The sequence below is a fragment of the Molossus molossus genome, unplaced genomic scaffold (assembly GCF_014108415.1).
Source record: "Molossus molossus isolate mMolMol1 unplaced genomic scaffold, mMolMol1.p scaffold_m16_p_2, whole genome shotgun sequence".
NCBI lineage: Eukaryota > Metazoa > Chordata > Mammalia > Chiroptera > Molossidae > Molossus > Molossus molossus.
In genome coordinates this window covers 138,166,147-138,174,906 of record NW_023425355.1, presented here as the reverse complement: position 1 = coordinate 138,174,906, position 8,760 = coordinate 138,166,147, and the positions used below count along the sequence as shown (strand labels likewise).

General features: G+C 38.6%; 1 pseudogene; it reads left to right on the top strand.

Moving 5' to 3' along the window:
* Positions 1-5,972: 5,972 nt before the first annotated feature.
* Positions 5,973-7,720, top strand: LOC118635557 (annotated as a pseudogene).
* The last annotated feature ends 1,040 nt before the right edge of the window (positions 7,721-8,760 follow it).

Below are 8,760 nucleotides of genomic sequence, written 5' to 3'. Positions count from 1 at the left end.
AGAGATTTAACACATTTGTGAAATGTGAATTATAAATTAATCAATGCCAATGTGCTATCAGCAAAGGTCTTAACAGATTTACTTTTTAATAAAGTAAACATACTAATAGTTTACACAAGAATGAATTAAGCTCCACGTATCAGAAAATAACAATCAGTTTAGCAAATCTTTTCATTAAAGTCTAAAAGTAATCTTTGGATCTATAAAGTCAATGCAATCCTTATCAAAACCCCAGCTGCCCTTTATTTTTCCCAGAAATTAACAAACTATCCTAAAATTCATATGGGAATTCAAGGGACCCATAATAACCAAAACAACTTTTTAAAAAAAGGGAACAAAATTGGAGCACTCACACTTCCTGGTTTCAAAAATTAATGCAAAGTTACAGTAATCAAGACATTGTGATACTGGCATGAGGACAGACATACAGCTCAATGGAGTAGAATTGAAAGCCCATAAGTAAACCCTTACATTTATGGTCAATTGATTTTTAACAAGGGTGACAAGACAATTCAATGGGGGAAAAAAATGATCTTCAACAAATGGTGCTGGGACAACATGCAAAAGAATGATGTTGGACTCCTACCTCACACTATGCAGAAAAAAATACCTTAAAATGGATCATAGACCTAAATGTGAAAGCTAAAACTATAAAACACTTAGAAGAAATCATAGAAGTACATCTTTATAACCTTGGGTTAGGAATGATTTCTCAGATATGCCACCAAAAAACACAAGTGACAAAGGAAAAAAAATGAATAAATTGGACATCATAAAGATTTTAAAATTTGTGCTCCAAAGGACATCATCAAGAAAGTAAAAAGACAACCCCACAAAATAGGAGAAAATATTTGCAAATCATATCTGACTGGTATCCAGAATATGCAAAGAACACTTACTACTCAGTAATAAAAAGACTAGTAACTCAAATAAAAAATGAGCAAAGGATCTGAATAAACATTTCTTCAAAGATCTACAAATGACCAATAAGCACATGACAAGATGTTCAACATAATTTGCCACCAGGGAAATATAAATCAAGATCACAATGAGCTATCAATTCTTACCTACTAGGATGGCTATAATCAGAAAGATAAACAATAACAGATGTTGCTGAGAATGTGAAAATATTGGAGCCCTCATACACTGCTGGTGGGAATATAAAATAGTACAACTGTTTTAGAAAATAATTTGCTAATTCTTCATAAAGTTAAACATTGTGTTACCATATGACCCATAAATTTCACTCCTAGGTGTATACATACCCAGGAGAATTAAAACATGCATAAGAACTTGTACACAACTGTTCATAGCAGTGTTACTGTTGTGATTAGCTAGTTATTAATAACAGGAAAGGAGCAAAAGGGAAGCCAGACATATAAGCATGGCCATCTTGGCATCTTCACCAAGAAGATGTAATTTCACATTCCCCAGGGAACCACCTGTCCAGTTCCTTCAGATCACTGGGAAAAGGGATTGGGCAAAATGGAAGATGGGCACATTCGCAGTAAAGTTGGAGTGACGTAGGGAAGGTGCCTGTCATTCTTACCTGGAAACAAAGATAATTGGCTAGAGGGGGTGGGGCCACTGCAAACCTGTAAAAATTTGGGAATACATAATCCCACAGACAAAGGAGTTTACTCTTTTGCCTCTCTTGCTCTCTTGTTCCTCTGATTTTGCTCCCGCTTCCTTACATTTGCCCATAGAACACTCAGACCCTATACACAGTGGACTAATGGACTTCAGCTTGAAACAAGCGAGTCATGGTGAGTAGTCATGACCTAGGCTGGTATCTTCCTTGACAAGATATCATTCTTTACCTTAACTGAGCCTGTCTATTTTCTTTTAGCATCTAAGATAACATACCTTTAGAGTGATTTCCTTTTTTCCAGACCCCTCAGGGCACAATCTTCCACTACAGGAGACCACATAACCTTCATTGTTATTGTTATCATGTTAATTGTTAACTGTTAACTATCCTATACCCAGTAATGTAAAATAAGTATGTGTCTATCTGGTTTACTTTTTATTCAGTTCCAGAGATTTCCCACAGCTTTGCTTTGTCCTGCCTCCCTAGTCTATCACCAATGGATTTCATGTAACACTTTACACCTCCTCCTTTGATTGTAATGTACAAAATAAGGTGCAAAACTGCTATTCCCCAGAGCATTATCTCAATCCATTGAGATTTTTCTTCTGGACAATTGTCATCAGTTTGGCTCAAATTCATAAAAATTCTCTACAGGTTTGGACATTTCATAACATCAACATCCTCAATCATTTTGATTCGTAGCTGCACATTTTGTAACTGGAGTGCTTTCTAATTGATCCCATTCATCTCCTCAGGGCAAATTTCATCAAATTTTCCTTCGATTGTTCTTTCCTCAGTAGAGATCAGAAATCTTAAAAGATGCAATCCCAAATGACTCTTCACTGATCTCCGGGGAAGCAAGCTGTGTTGCCACAAAATACCACTTTTCTTTTGATGCAAAAGACTTGGCCAGTCTGCAATCTACGTTCTGTTTTCTAATAGATTTCTCAGAGAACATTTCTTTTGTAAAGGACAAACACATGACTTTACCCCCTGGATTTTAAGGGAATGGCAAGAACTAGCTGCTAATAGATAACCACTGCATTGTATAGATAACCATTGCTTTGTGTACACTGAAACTGCTTGCTCCCTCAGGCATAACAGCTAACTGCAAATATCTGCTTCAGTTTGCGCTTGCTTGCTCATATACCCTTAACCCAAATTCCTTAACAGGGGCTAAGACAACTATATAAGCAACCCTCCCCCTGAGCTCGGGGCTGCTCTCTCCTCTGTGTAGGATGGGACAGTCGCCGCACGGCTAATAAAGCTCTCTTAATTTGAACCCAGTTCGGAGTCTGAGTCTGGTCTCTCGTTGGTCTACAACACTTTACTTCTGTCAAAAAAACTTGTGAGAAACTTTAAAATAAACCCCCCAAAATTATGTTCTGGGTGTTCCATCTGGTGCATGCTTCCAGGTTATCTGAATCTGTAAGGTCTTATGCCTTTTGATGTCTTTGAGCTGTCTTACAACTCTGTAAATTGTAGAAAAAATTTTAATAATGTAAATAATTCACATCCATCAAAATCCAAATTAATTGTGTCAGTGGAATGAAGTGGATTATTGCCCATGGATACTGACCAATTTTGTATCTATTTCTAAATTTTTGTGTGAACATAAAAGGGGCTACACAGTATAGCCAACAAACTGGTGCGGGAGAGCACATGGCAGGCCAGGCAGTATGGTCTTGTAACAGAGTGAAATACTTCCTCTCCTGATGACCTTCAGGCGGCAGCTCTTGCTATAGATATGCTAAATAACTAGAGGAATTCTGCTTGAAGCTTGAGCAGCTCCATTGTCAGTGAAGAGGTGGGGAAATTTGCACAAAGTAGACTTCCGAACCACAGTGGGGGTCAAGGGACTGACCAAGAACAAAGGGATTTCAAAATCAATGTTTTTCCTTGGATTCCTTTTTGGGACTGGCTGTCTACAGGCCTCACCGACCTCTTCCTGGTCCATCCTCTCTTCCCTTGGTAAATAAGACACCTGGATTTTGAGCTCTCTTAAAATGGATTTGAGAATTAGTTCTCCCATCTTCTCAAGTTAGGCCTTCTCAATTGATAAACCTTTCTTGTACCTGTGACAATCTGATCATAAATTCCTAACTAAGCAGGTCATGGAGGGAAGTCAAGTCCCAGGCCTATAGCTTCCTTAGCAAAGGTCAATCTTTACCTTCAGTGAGCCCTGTCCATTGTTTTTATGCATCTAGGATAATATACCTTTGAAGTGTCAGAGTAATTTTCTTTTCCAGACCCCTGAAAAGCATAACTGCTGGCTCTGTAGCACAAGATCACAAGACTCCACATTGTTACATACCATCTCTATTTACTGTGTTAAGTGTTAATCTGTCCTGTACCCCCAATGTAAAAAACTGTGTTTCTCCATTTTCATTTTTATCCAATCCCAGAGATTTCCCCACTTTGCATTCCCCCACGTCCTTAATCACCAACAGGGGATTCCATGTAACCCCTTTATGTGTCTTCTCCTTTGATTCTAAATGTATAAAATGAGCTGCAAAACTGCCATTTTCTGGAGCATTTTCTCAATCCCTTTGAAAGAGGAAGTAAGTCACTATTTTAGAAAAATCAAGCACCCAGACCCTTTTGCTTCTCAGGAGATAACCAGACCCTTTTGCTTCCAGAAGCTAACCAGACCTTTTTGCTTCCTGCTTCTGTAAGCTGCTTACCGCTCTCACATCTAAAGAATGTCCGCCCAGCCGGCTATAAAGTTAGGCGCGCCCTACAACTCAGGGCCCAGAATTTGCTTCCTCCGATGTGCGGCCTGTCTTTTCCATAACACCTTGATATCTTGCTTCTGAGCATGTCCTCAAAATTTTGTCTCAAATAAATTCTTATATTGTTGTGGCAGAAATTCGGTCCACAGGAAGAGTCAGACTGCATGCACTCAGAGGATTAGAAAAGGACTGTTTAATGCGCACTGGTGCTGTCCCAGAGGAGTCACCTCCAAAGGCTGAGCCCCGAGCCCAGGTTCCAGCTGCCTTTTATACATGATAAGCCTCTGAGTATTTGGGGGCTTTCTAGTTCCACTGTAGTTTAGGCAGTTGGTGGATGTAAGGGGATTACAAAAGCCAGGGGCAGGGTCTCTGCACTGCCTAAGGGGCTGCATCTGGCTTGCCTTCTCAACAAAATGTTTCTATAGGTTTGGATATTTTTATGTTGACACTTGGAAGCATTCCTGATTGCCTTTATAGGTGTGTTCTTTGAATTCTCTTTTGAACTGGTTGTTACATCTTTACATCTTACTGGTTCCCTCAATAATTAATAAGTTAAATAAAATATTTCATAATGTGTTCATTTTATATTTGTTATAAGAGTACTGATTTTAACATTTTTAAGAAAAATCTCCTTTACACACAGTACAGTGATAGATAATAAATTAATTAATTAATTTAAATTAATTAATTAACAATTTATAGTTCAGTACTAATGCAGTTTTATTGTGTCATAGCTGGTTATAATATTAGCACAATACCTAATATATGGTTGATGCTCAATAAATTTTTGTGAAATAATCTTTTTACCCTTTTGCTACATATCTGGAAGTCTTATCTATTGTCAGAGGAACCCCCTCAAGTATATTCATTTCGTATCTTCTCAAATCATCTCTCTCTCTGATGCTGGCAATATCTTTCACGAAGGCCTTCACACACAGCAGATCTGGCCTTTATTGTGTGATTTGAGGACTCATTGCCTATTCCTTCAACCCCATGATTTTCAGAGAGTCTCAGTAAAAATCACCAAAACCAGAGAGAAAAGAAGTCAAAACAAGCAATCCGGTAATTGAAGAACACACCTGTCAGCCCATCTCCCAACTCCCCAGTCCCCACAAGCAAGAATGGGGTGGGGGGGAGTAGTATTTCCCATCTAAGATCTTTGTGCCTTTGTAAATTAATTTCCAGTCTTAATGAAGGCAAAGCAGTTGTCATTAAAAGGATCAGTGATTCACCCTTTTCTCATTTTTGGCAGGTGTAAGGGAAGAAAAAAGGGCCGAGAAGGTGAATACATAATAATGTGAGGTGCTAACTCTATTATGAGGGGACCAGCCTTACAATTATGGGGCAGTTAAGGAAAAGTCTACCTTTCTCATCATCAAGTTTTAACTGTAGTCTAAGACCTAAGGCTTGTCCTTAAATGATTTGTGTTTATTCATTTATTCAACAAACATTTATTAAGCACTTGCTATGGGTTTGGCACCTTGTTGGACAATGTAGCAAGTGCTGAAGGCAACTTACCCATACCCCTTGGAATTTCCCAAGGATCACCCATAGAGAATTCCCTGATTGGCCAATTAACTCCCCGGAGGGTGTTCAATGGCCACTAAAGAAAAGAAATGTGCTCACCAGTACATCCTGGAAGTGCCAGGATGGAAGTAAGTAAAGACCCCATCTTCCTATGTGTGTGTTTGGGGGAGGAGGATTGTTCCACAGTTTCTCAGAAGGTCCCCAGGGGGTTTGAGCCTCTGTGGCCCCGGTAGTATTCCACTCATTCATGTACCTCTTGATTGAGTTTCCACCTTCTCTGTCTCTCTTCTTGGAATCACCTCCCAAAAAGAGAGATAGAAACATTGATGTGAGAGAGAAACATCCATCAGCTGCCTCCCGCACACCCCTTACTGGGGATCAGTCCTGCAACCCAGGCATGTGCCCTGACCCAGAATCAAACTGGGACCTCTCAATCTACGGGAAGATGCTCAATCTACTTTGCCACACCAGCCGGGCAGGCGTGAACATTTTCAAAAGGCCAGAAGTAGTATCAGTACTAAAAGTCCACAGGTAGCAACAGCATCAACTGCTCAGAGTTGACACAGCAGCAGTACATTGAACAATACCCTCTGACACCTAGGGTTCCGTTAGCCCTATGGCTTTTTTATAAAGTTATTGGAGACTAAATCAGACTTATTTATAGTCGTCTAAGTTCAAAAGAAATTGGCAATGACTGAACAGATTCAAATGAACCTTAGAAGTTCATAATTTGCCAGCAAGGCAAGTTATGAATCTTGAAATAAACTTGTACATATCTAGCACATTTGCATAGTTCCCCATTTATCACCTGTAAGCATCCCAAATCAAATCCATACAAAAAGAAATCATTATTGAAAAGCAATGTGTCTTCATATTGAGTACACCTCATTGATTTCTGACTGGATTCTTTCTAATTTGTATCATTTAATACTAGATTTATGAGGGTGATCACTTCAGAAGTTATAGAAATGTCTAATCACTGTGTTGTACACCTGAAACTAATATAACATTGTATGTCAACTGTAATTGAAATTTTTTAATATTAAAAAATATATTTTCTCACTGGTTTTATTTTTTTAAACATAAGTAATGATAACAATTATATCACCTTAATTTTATAGTTTTCACAGAACTGTCTCACCTGGTGTCTCATTTGAGCCTCACAATGATTCTTGAGAGAACTTTCAGCCTTTCTTACAACTGAAAAACCAGAATAGCTAATCCTGGGTCACACAGCTACCAGGTAACTGAATGTGGACTTGAACCTATATCTTTCAAACTCCAACAACCCAACACAGTGGAGGTTCCTGCCATTACCTGGAAAATTTATAACAATTCTATATTGCATAACATACTTCATCCAAAATAACTAGATAAAGTTGCCTTCAAAATATTCTGATATTACCCCTTCACTGTCAACCCAGATACTAGACAAACAAATCAGTGTTGTCCTCTTACTTTTACAAACAAAACAAATAATTAAACAATCTTCTATCAGACAAATCTTAAACCTCCAAATAAATGAAATCTGGATCCCCGATAATGCTATTAAGAAATCAATTCTTTAAATCTTTATTGTAAAGATTTTTTTAAAAAAAGAAGAAGAAGTCAATTCTTGGCCAGCCAAGGGATAGCTCCGTACATTGAAGGACACATATGCCTGCAGAATTTGTGATTTTTGCAAGATTGAAATCATAGCAGGTCCAGAAACTGATGCACAATTCCAGTTCACTGGTATCAAAAAATATTTCAACTCTTATACTCTCACAGGTAGAATGAATTGTGTACTGGCCACATATAGAGGCATTGCTTTGCAGGTTTTATACTTCAAGTTAAGGTCTAAAAACCTCCTGCTGTGAAAGCAACATAAAAGGATTCTAAACTGTACCTCATCTGTTCATTTCACATGCCTAGAGAAGCTCATGCCAACTCACCATGTGATACTCAATTTGTACAATAAATTATGAACCGGGGGGGTGGGGGAAGAAGTCAACTCTAGTTTGATGTTTTATATTCCCCTGATTTTAAAGAATCATTTCTTCATTATCAGGGAAGTATCAGTGTGTTGTATCACGTGCAGTATTTTTGCGCAGTGCTTTTACAGGCATTTTGTTAGTTCTTACAAACACCCAACTCAAGTATTTTTATCTCCATTTTGCAGAACATGAAACCAGGGCTCCTGGTGACCCGAGGCCTTTCTCATAATCATTCCTCTCAGAACTGCCAGGTTCCAATCTCAGTACTACCACCCTTCACCTCACCAGCATATAAAGCAATGAAGACCTTCACATAAGCCCCACTGGGCACATTCTTTCTTCTTAAACAAACAAAAGGTGTGACTTCACTGCCTTGATATATATGCATCATATCCCATGCCCCCCCCAGTCTCCTTTTCTTCATAGTTGCCTCCTCCAAAGGGTTAGTACAAGCCTGTTCTTAATAGAGCCTTTTCTTCCTGCTCATTTTATGGGATAGTTATGAGGATTAAATTTTTAAATGTATGCAACAGGACTTTGTAATCATGTACAGCACAAACATAGATAGAAAAGTGTCATGATAATAATTACCAGTTACTTAGAAGCCAACAATAGCAGCCCTCCTTCCTCCTCCCTTCTCCTGTTCTTCCTCCCTTTTCCCTTCCCCTCCCTCCATCCTAAATAATTCCAAGCAACAAATGATAATCCATTGAATCAACAGCCAACATAGACACCACAAGACACAAAATACTAAGAATATGAAAGATCACAGTCTCCTGAGGCAATAAATGGCTCTGAGATTGGCCTGAGTTCAGGGCAAAGCCATGGCTGTGGCTTTGTAAAGCTGAGTCCCCATTTTTTGCCCCATTTCTATTTGTGGGATAAGCTAAGTGATGAAAGACAATAAAATAAATGCAATATGCTTAGATTTCAA